The following is a 9,977-nucleotide window of genomic DNA, read 5'->3' as shown; positions in this document are numbered from 1 at the left end:
GAACCCTCTCCTGCACCCCAAACCTCTCATCCCCAGCCCCACCCAGAGCCCTCACCACCCCTGTACCCCAAACCCCTCATCTCCAGATGCACCCAGAGCCCTCACCCCCCTGCACCCCAATCCCCTGCCCCAGCCCAGCAAAAGTGAGTGAGGGTGGGGGAGAGCAAGAGAGGGGGGCTGGAGCAAGCAGGGGCGGGGCCTCAGGCAAGGGTGTTTGGTTTTGTGATTAGAAAGTTGACAGAAGCCCCCCGCCAAATTCCCAGTTACCCCAAAGCCAGCTGAACCCCATCTGCTCTGGGCTCTCCCAGCATCCAGACCTCCTCCCTGGCTCCCAGCTTTGGTGTCTCTTTCACCAGGTGTAGCCCCGGATGGCCCCCCTCACCCCCCCCCACGTTTGCCTTTAGGAGCCAGGACGTGCCCAGCATTGCCCCAGATCCGACATGGGCAGGGGGCAGCCCCTCCAGCGAGGCAGCAGCTGGGCCCAGCCAGAGCCTGCAGCCAGGGAGACAATGACCCACGGCGCCTGGGCTCGAGCCCAGCCAGGGGTTGGTATTTTTAGGGCCCTGCTCCAGGGCACAGTAGCCTCTGGCTGAGTGCCAAGGGAGTTCGTTTGCACTGCTGCAGGTTGCCCCTACCCAGCCCCCGTGTCCATGGCGCAATGTGCGACCCAGTCGGGCCAGCCGCGCTGCACACCGGGGCAAGCGTCCGTGCGAGGGAATTTCTGCTGCTCACCGCACTGGGCTAACCTCGCTTGGCAGCTCCCGAGATCCCTGCTGGCAGCACCACGTCAAGCCTTCAGCCGCCCGGCAGAACCAGTCCGAGCACAGGGCCTCTCCACGCGCTTTATAACCCGCCACTCCCCAGTTCTCAGGGTGGGGGAAACTGAGGCAGGGGTCAGGACACAGGAGCACGCTCCTGCCTACTGTGACGGGGGGTGGAAGACGGTGCCATTTCCATCACACCCATGCAAAGCACTAGTGAGGCGACTGGTTAGCATTGTGCACCGCTGGGCCCGAGGGCCCCAGGTGCAGAGACGGAGAGGGAGGAGGGGTCTGCCACCTTGGCCGGGACCGCAGGTGTTGGGCCCCCCAGCGGCAGCAGAGCGGGGCAGTAAATGCACAAAGAAGGTCTGTCCCAGGCAATCCACCCCCAGCCACACCTGCAGCCTCGGGGAAGCTCCCAGGTGAGGAGCCAGAAGCTGCTGAACCCCAGGCAGGGTTGGGACCCGGAGTTCGGGGCTGCACTCCCAGCTCTGCCAGGCTCCCCTTCCCTGCCCTGGGGCTCAGCATTGCTGGCAGCGGGGCAGGAGGAGCCCCCAGATGGCTGCAGGCCAGGTCCTTGCCCTCCCCCCAGGCCTTGGCTTACCACGCCGAGCAGCCAGGGCCCAGGCGGTGCGGAGAGCCTTGCCGAAGCAGTCGCACATCTTCCCGCCGCTCTGTCCCCAGCCTGGCCACAGCCCCCTCTCCCCAGCACCCAACTCCCGGAGGCTAAAGCCCCCTGCACGCAGCAGTGAATGGGCCGCGGGCCCAGCAGATTAGCGCAAACCCGCCGTCAGCACTTCCACACAGCACCGGCCCATTGTTCTCCCCTCCCTGCCCAGGGCGGATTTGACGAGGGAGACAAGTTAAAGCCCCTGGCTTCGGTGCCCGGGTGGCGCGGGGGGACAGGGAGGCAGGGCGAGCGCCAGGCCACCGAAGGCTGAGCTGGGCTACAGGCGGGTGCTGGAGGAGGCACTCGCTTTGTTGAGAATAGAACCCAGGAGTCCTGGCTCCCCATCTCAGCAATACCCCCCGCCCCCTAACCAGCCAGCTCTAACCACTAGGCAACGCAAGCGCAGCATTCGGCCACCTCAGGGCACCAGCAGAGCCCCGGCCACGTGCAAAGGAGAAGCCAGCGGAGCCGGACAGGACGTTCTTTGCCCCTCTGGTGCAATACGCCCCGACAGCAGCAAGGGTCAGTCTCGGGGGAGTGTGTGTGGGGGGTGTCCTGCTTTTCCCGGCTGGCCCCAGCATGGCCTCCCGGAGCCGTGTCCGAGCAGCACCTTGATCTATGCACCCTCGTCAGCACCATGCAAACAGCAGGTCTCGCAAGGTGTTAATTAAAGTGCAATTGGCTGCTCCCCGGCCGGGCGGAAGGACTGGGTGGCAGCAGTGCTGGTGTGTAGGGACCCCGGGAGCTGCAGGGGAGCCCAGGCCCCAGCAGCTGCCCATCGGGGACCAAACAGCCCTGCAGCGGGAAGGCTTTGCGCCGCGGCAGGAGGAGGCGTGAAGGGCGGAGACACTGCATCGGGCCTGGGGACGGCTTGTGCGGCCACTTGTCTGATTCTGAAGCAGAAAGGAAGAGACCGGCCCCTAGCCCCCGACTAGAGATCAGCCCCCAGCCCCCACTAGAGATTGGCCCCGGCCCCACGATACCAGAGTGCGGCTTGGTGGGGACCCCCCGGCCCTCGCTGGAGATTGGCCCCATGATACCAGAGTGCGGCTTGGTGGGGAGCCCCTGGCCCTCGCTGGAGATTGGCCCCATGATACCAGAGTGCGGCTTGGTGGGGAGCCCCTGGCCCTCGCTGGAGATTGGCCCCACGATACCAGAGTGCGGCTTGGTGGGGAGCCCCTGGCCCTCGCTGGAGATTGGCCCCACGATACCAGAGTGCGGCTTGGTGGGGAGCCCCTGGCCCTCGCTGGAGATTGGCCCCACGATACCAGAGTGCGGCTTGGTGGGGAGCCCCCGGCCCCTGGTGGAGATTGGCCCCACGATACCAGAGTGCGGCTTGGTGGGGAGCCCCTGGCCCTCGCTGGAGATTGGCCCCATGATACCAGAGTGCGGCTTGGTGGGGAGCCCCTGGCCCTCGCTGGAGATTGGCCCCACGATACCAGAGTGCGGCTTGGTGGGGACCCCCCGGCCCTCGCTGGAGATTGGCCCCACGATACCAGAGTGCGGCTTGGTGGGGACCCCCCGGCCCCTGGTGGAGATCGGCCCCACGATACCAGAGTGCGGCTTGGTGGGGAGCCCCTGGCCCTCGCTGGAGATTGGCCCCACGATACCAGAGTGCGGCTTGGTGGGGACCCCCCGGCCCCTGGTGGAGATTGGCCCCATGATACCAGAGTGTGGCTTGGTGGGGACCCCCCGGCCCCTGGTGGATATCGGCCCCCAGCCCCCACTAGAGATCTGCCCCTGGCCCCCAAAGCCCACGTCCCTCGGCTCACTGAGCGAAGAACACCCCTCGTCTCCCAGCAGCACCCAGTGTCACCGTGAAGACAAGGTCCCGCACGGGCTGCAGGAACTGGGTGGGTTGGCCCAGCACTGTCGGTGACTAGCACTGGAATTGGGCTGAGAGAGGAAGTTTGACCTGAACCCAGCACCCCTGGCGGAGAGGGAATGTAGGCTGGGGGGAGGGGGTGCGCTGAGAATCAGGACTCCTGGGTTCCATTCCCAGCTCTGCCAGCAGTCCCAGGTGCCAGCAACCCCTGGGGGCGGGAGGGTCTCTCCTCCTCTGAGCACCTGGTTTCGATCCTACTGAGACAGGGGGAAGGGACCCCGCAGCGGCAGGCAAAGCAGGTCTGGGGCTCCGCCTGAGATCCCTGTTTGCAAAAGGGGAGAAGCTACGAACTAAAGACCAAAGTTCTCCCAAGCGGCGAGTGATTCTGGAGAGGAGGTGCGAGGTGCCCAGGTCGCCCCAGCCGGGACTCAGCCCTGCCCCAGGCACCAGGCTGCTCACAAGGGAGATGGTTGGGCTCTGCTGAGTTACACCCAAGGGCCGGGCTGTTGGCCCTCGACTGGCCACGCTGCTCCACGCAGGTTCTCAGGCTCTGGGTTCTCAGCACTTCCCAAGATAGTGCCCGGACGGTGCCCGGTTCTGCTCCGAGGGCTGCTAGATGGGGAGCCCCCTTTGAAGCACAGCCCACCCCACCCCACCCCTGGTCCCTGCAGGTAAGAGGTTGTTTGTGCCCTTTCTCTGGGAACGGGTCAAGCACTGGGAGAGGGGCCCTGCCCAGCCATTGTAAACACAGGACATCCTCCTCCTGGAGTGGCTTCCGCCAGGAGACAGCCTCTGGAAAGCCCCAGGACCGGGCCCAGCTGCACCGGACGCTTCCCTCAATTCCCCAGCTCCAGCAACGTCCCTTCTTCACAGCCTCAGAACCCAACCTCCGGCCCTGAGATCTGGGTTCATAGTCCGGGCTCTGTACCCACCTGGGGCCTCTGTTCACCCCCTAACACGGGGTTGCGCCTCCCTGGGTCGTCTTTATTTCAGTGCTAAGCTTTTCGGGCGAGGGCAGTACGGGACTGGTGCCCCGTTCGAGCCCAGGCAGTTCGCCCACATTCAAGGGCGAGCAGGTTATTTTGGTTCAGAAGAGAAGCTGATGGAGGAGCCGGGTAACAACGCTCTGGCAACGCCTGTTCCCTAACACAGCAAGAATAAAACACCAGGAGATGACATGAGCAAAGAGCTTCAAGCCTCTTCCCAGCCAGCACTCTGCCCAAAGGCGCTCTCAAGGGCTTGCCGCAGCTTCTCCCACACAGATACCGCCGCCCCCCCGCCGGGAAAAATAACCAGCTGCTAAACCCCCTCTGCTCAGGTTTGCCTGTGCTTGGGCTAGAGGCTGCTATTGTTTTAGCTACTTGGAGTTATTTATTTCTGACCTTTCTCAGTAACGAAGGGCAGCTGTTACGCTGGGTTTCAATTAAGTTTAACGCAATTCAGATCACCATCTATGTACAGCACCTATTTCCATGGAGCCCGGGTGTCCATCGGGTACCTGTCCCACCACCAGTAATGGACACACATCTCGCACCATTGTGTGCCACACACCAAGCACACTCAGGGCCGTGCAAGCCAGCCCTGCTCTGAAGAGACACTCTGCTGCCCTTCCCCTGCCATGGGCAGCGATCCCAGCACACACTCAGTCACCGTCCTTCTTCCGAAGGCTCCCCGCAGCACGGTCAGTTCCAGCTGTGCCGCTCAGCGCTGGACGTGATGCCTAGTGCTCCACGCCCTCGAGCCAGGCCTTCTGCCGAGAGGCAAGTGCCATGTCGCTCCAGCACCAGGCAGCGGACTGCGGCACATCTTGGGCTTTGTGCTTTGCAGAGAGGGCAGGTCCTTACCCGCGAGGCTCAGCGGGGGGAAGCAGCTTGCCCCCGATGCCCCCGCAGGACAGCGGCCAAGCTGGGAACGGAGCCCAGGCATCCGAGACCCTACCTCTCCTCCCTCACTCCTTTGAGAAGCACTTTGTGCAGGTCCAGTTTGTAAGTCCCTCCGGCCCCAACCCTAACCCCAAGCCGCCATGCGCCCTGGGCAGCTGTTCCCACCCGCCAGGCGTGTGTAATGAGCAAGAGACGGGAAAACAGGAAGCAGGCACTTGGGTCTGCCCCAACCCCCCTGTTTAACGCTACAGCCACGTGCCAGCCTGGCAGCCCCTGCAGAGACCCCCCGCGAGCACCACTAGGCTGGGCACCCTGACAACCAAACAGGGCCCTGCCCTGTCCCCACACACTGCAGCTCCCACTGGGCACGGTCTGCGGGAAGCCACCGCCCAGGGCAGTGGAGCAGCTGCCCAGGTGTCCCGTCACAGCACCGAGAGCCCCCCCCCCCCCAGCGGAGGGAGTCATTCGTGAGGGTCTCTGCAGCCTCAGCCCCTTCCGGCACCCCCAGAGCCCTGCCCTGCCCTGCCGCCAAGGCCGGTCCGAGGGGACGGGTGTCTTGCCACAGGGGCGGGCAGGAGGCTGTTGAGACCCTGGCGCTGGTTGGCCCAGGCCAGCATGGCAGGATCACAGCACGTGCCGCACCCCGGGACTGGGGAGAGCTAAGGGGGAGCAGCTGGCAAACATCCCACTGCAGAGGGGGGGTTAGCGCCCAGCAGACTCCCTGCAGAGGAAGCCCGGAGCTGGGAGTCAGGACCCCTGGTCTCTCTGCAGCAACTAAGTGCCTGGGATTGGGTGGGGCTGAGGAGGCCTCTGGCAGGCCTGCAGGGCTCTGCCGCTTTGCAGCCACGCAGATTGCGGGAGAAGCGCCCCCGACGCATGGGTTAGCTGCCGAGTCCAAGCGCCTTGTCGGGCAGAGCCCAGAGCCACGGTTCTAAGACATGAGCCTGGGGGGCAGGCCCAGAGCTGCTGGGTGCAGACAGAATGGGGCATTCAGCTCCGCCAGGCCAGGAATGGTGTGGGTTCACAGGGGAATTTGCACGCATGGGGAGAGTGGGCACAGCACAGCAACTGCAGCCAGCCCCCGAGGCAAAGCCAGCGCGCCTGCCGCAGTCATGCCACCCGCTGCGCCCAGCCGGCCCCGCTGCGCTGGGAGACAGGCGCATGCCGGGGCCAAGCCAGGCTCAGCGCCAGGTAGGAGCCCAGGGCCGTGACCGTCACCCCTCCTGCAAGGCCTAAGACAGCATCTCACTCCAACCCTGGAGCCACCGAGCCAGGGCAGCTTTGATGCACCAAGGGCAGCGGGCGCTTTCCGTGCCCCTGTGCAAAGTCCCTTCGCAGTCACCAGAGAGATGCGCCCGGCTGCCCGTGGCAGGAACCAAAGCCCCACTGGACGGGCACCTCGCTGGGTTACATGCCAGGCCCCTGAGTTACACGTCTGGCTGCCCGCGGCAGGAACCGGAGCCTCACCGGATAGGCACCTCGCTGGGTTACGTGCCCGGCTGCCTGTGGCAGGAACCAGAGCCCCACCGGATGGGCACCTCGCTGGGTTACGTGCCAGGCCCCTGAGTTACACGTCTGGCTGCCCGCGGCAGGAACTGGAGCCTCACCGGATGGGCACCTCGCTGGGTTACGTGCCCGGCTGCCTGTGGCAGGAACCAGAGCCCCACCGGATGGGCACATCGCTGGGTTACGTGCCAGGCCCCTGAGTTACACGTCTGGCTGCCCGCGGCAGGAACCGGAGCCTCACCGGATGGGCACCTCGCTGGGTTACGTGCCCAGCTGCCTGTGGCAGGAACCAGAGCCCCACCGGATGGGCACCTCGCTGGGTTACGTGCCCGGCTGCCTGTGGCAGGAACCAGAGCCCCACTGGATGGGCACATCGCTGGGTTACGTGCCAGGCCCCTGAGTTACACGTCTGGCTGCCCGCGGCAGGAACCAGAGCCCCACCGGATGGGCACCTCGCTGGGTTACGCGCCAGGCCCCTCCAGGCCGGCAGAGGCGGAGCCCCTGGTCAGACTGGCACATTGCTCCGGGGGTCTCACAGCACTAGGGCGCAGGCAGCGCGAGGAGACACAGGGGATGTGAGCTCACGGCTGGGGGAGGTGGCTGGCTGGCGAGGACCAGGGACAGAGAAGGGGGGTTTCCCTAAAGCCTGCGGGGGGCGGGGGGCCTGCGGCCGAAGCTCCGGGCTGGGACACGGGAGACACGGCCAATCATGCCACTCACCTGTGGGAGTCCTGGCATCTCCTTGGCCTCAGTTTCCCCTCCTGTCACGTGGGGAGCATGAGCCTTGGGCTGCTCAGACCGGGAGCTCTGCAGGGCAGGGACAGGCTGTGGGACCGAGTCCGTGCAGCGCCTGGCACGACGGGGCCCCCCGGTCCGCGCGGTGCCCGGCGCGACACCCCCCAGCAGAGCCGGGTCCCAGCGGGGAGCGCCGGGGGGGGTCCCCTCCCCAGGGGCGGGGGAAGCCGCTCTTACCTTGGGGAGCCGCTTCCTGCTGCCCCGCCCGCCGCCGGCCAGGCGCCTTCTCCAGCCAAATTAGCACCTCGTTAGCCCGGCCCGGCCCCTGGCCAGCTGCCCTGCAGCCTTTAACCCTTCGCTCAGCGCCGCTCCTGCCCCCCCGTCCCCGGGGGCGACCCACCTTCTCCCGGGGGCCAGGCGGATGGGGTAGCGTCTGCAGGCCCCCGCTGAGATGGGGGACCTGTTGTGCCAGGCGCCGCCCAGACCCCGGCCGAGATCAGGGACCCGTCGGGCCAGGCGTCATCCAGACCCCGGCCGAGATCAGGGACCCGTCGCGCCAGGCGTCGTCCAGACTCCGGCTGAGATCAGGGACCCGTCGGGCCTGGCGCCGCCCAGACCCCAGCCGAGATCAGGGACCCGTCGGGCCTGGCGCCGCCCAGACCCCAGCCGAGATCAGGGACCCGTCGGGCCTGGCGCCGCCCAGACCCCGGCCGAGATCAGGGACCCGTCGGGCCTGGCGCCGCCCAGACCCCGGCCGAGATCAGGGACCCGTCGGGCCTGGCGCCGCCCAGACCCCGGCCGAGATCAGGGACCCGTCGGGCCAGGCGTCATCCAGACCCCGGCCGAGATCAGGGACCCGTCGCGCCAGGCGTCGTCCAGACTCCGGCTGAGATCAGGGACCCGTCGGGCCTGGCGCCGCCCAGACCCCAGCCGAGATCAGGGACCCGTCGGGCCTGGCGCCGCCCAGACCCCGGCCGAGATCAGGGACCCGTCGGGCCTGGCGCCGCCCAGACCCCGGCCGAGATCAGGGACCCGTCGGGCCTGGCGCCGCCCAGACCCCGGCCTAGATCAGGGACCCGTCGGGCCTGGCGCCGCCCAGACCCCGGCCGAGATCAGGGACCCGTCGGGCCTGGCGCCGCCCAGACCCCGGCCGAGATCAGGGACCCGTCGGGCCAGGCGTCATCCAGACCCCGGCCGAGATCAGGGACCCATCTGGCCGGGCGCCGCCCAGACCCCGGCCGAGATCAGGGACCCGTCGGGCCGGGCGCCACCCAGACCCCGGCCGAGATCAGGGACCCGTCGGGCCTGGCGCCGCCCAGACCCCGGCCGAGATCAGGGACCCGTCGGGCCTGGCGCCGCCCAGACCCCGGCCGAGATCAGGGACCCGTCGGGCCTGGCGCCGCCCAGACCCCGGCTGAGATCAGGGACCCGTCGGGCCTGGCGCCGCCCAAACCCCGGCCTAGATCAGGGACCCGTCGGGCCTGGCGCCGCCCAGACCCCGGCCGAGATCAGGGCCCCGTCGAGCCGGGCGCTGCCCAGACCCCGGCCGAGATCAGGGACCCGTCGCGCCAGGCATCGTCCAGACCCCGGCCAAGATCAGGGACCCGTCGGGCCGGGCACCGGCCAGACCCCGGCCGAGATCAGGGACCCGTCGGGCCGGGCGCCGCCCAGACCCCGGCTGAGATCAGGGACCCGTCAGGCCAGGCTCTGGCCAGACCCCGGCCGAGATTGGGCCCGTCGCGCCGGGTGCTGCACACACTCGCTGTTAGCTCTTTGGGAGCGGGACCAGCTCACACACAATAGAATTATGATGGTTTATTTTCCCCTGCGAACGTACGTGGCAGAAGTTTTGTTTGCAAACGGTCAACGGCTGCGGGTGCTGGGAGCGCCGGGTGTCACCCCCAGGGCAGAGGGGACTGAGGCCCAGCGAATGGAGGGGCTGATTTTCCATAGAGACCGGCTCCCGGTGGGTGCTGAGCACTGCCCACACTGCCCCAAAGCGTCTCAGCCACAGTCACCCAGGGAGCTGGGAACAGAGCCGTCTCCAGCGCCCCAGGTCTAGCACCCGCCCATATCCAGCAAACACCCAACTTCGGAGTACGGGTGTGGGCAGGGCAGAGGTAACTGGCACCCGACTTTGCAGAAAGGAACCGCTCCCGACCGAGCTGCCAGGGCACAGCCCCCTGGAGCTATTGCTGGAAGGGCAGCAGGCGTGGCCCTGCTCAGGGAGCTCCAGGCAGCCGGCTCCGTCGGTCGCTCCGGGAAGTGGATGGGTGACAATCATTTCTGGAGCGTTTGTCATTTCCTGCTGGGCTGCTGCTTCCTGGTCACGGAAGGTGCCACTTCGAGTGTATCAAACAGCCGGGCGCTGGGCTCAGACCCCGGCTCTGTCACACGCGCTCGGTCGGGGTCTGGGCAGCGCGACAGCGCCCAGATCTCAGCTGGGGTCTGGGTGGTGCCTGGCGCAATGGGGCCCTGATCTCAGCTGGGGTCTGGGTGGTGCCCGGCGCGAGGGGGCCCCGATCTCAGCTGGGGTCTGGGTGGTGCCCGGCGCGATAGGGCCCAGATCTCAGCTGGGGTCTGGGTGGTGCCTGGCG

This window comes from Gopherus evgoodei, unplaced genomic scaffold (genome assembly GCF_007399415.2).
Source record: "Gopherus evgoodei ecotype Sinaloan lineage unplaced genomic scaffold, rGopEvg1_v1.p scaffold_48_arrow_ctg1, whole genome shotgun sequence".
Lineage (NCBI taxonomy): Eukaryota > Metazoa > Chordata > Testudines > Testudinidae > Gopherus > Gopherus evgoodei.
This window is presented reverse-complemented; position numbering follows the sequence as displayed.